Source organism: Crocuta crocuta, unplaced genomic scaffold (assembly GCF_008692635.1).
Source record: "Crocuta crocuta isolate KB4526 unplaced genomic scaffold, BGI_CrCroc_1.0 scaffold334, whole genome shotgun sequence".
NCBI lineage: Eukaryota > Metazoa > Chordata > Mammalia > Carnivora > Hyaenidae > Crocuta > Crocuta crocuta.
In genome coordinates this window covers 5,529,490-5,529,877 of record NW_027533260.1, presented here as the reverse complement: position 1 = coordinate 5,529,877, position 388 = coordinate 5,529,490, and positions in this window count along the sequence as shown.

Here is a 388-nt window from a genome sequence, read left to right as displayed (position 1 = left end):
CGGGCCGGGGCCACGACCGAGGGCAGTCCCTGACCTGGGTGCGTCTTTCTGCTCCCGCAAAGGAGGAAACGGCTCAGAGAAGGGAAGTGCCTGGTCAAGGTCACCGGGCGAGGAAGTGGGAGTCGGGACTCGAACCCGCGCCCTAGGGGAGAAGCTGAGAGAGACAGAGAGATGGTGAGAGACACAGAGACAATAGAGACAGAAGCAGTGAGAACAGAGAGAGACGCGGAGATCGAGAGAGAGAGAGACGGGGGGTGGAGAGAGAGAGAGAGAGAGAGAGACCCAGACCCTGAGAGACTATCCAGATCAGAGAGTCAGAGATACAGAGATAGAGACAAATAGCCAGAGAGACCAAAGCACTGAGACATTGACGGCGAGAGGCAGGCTG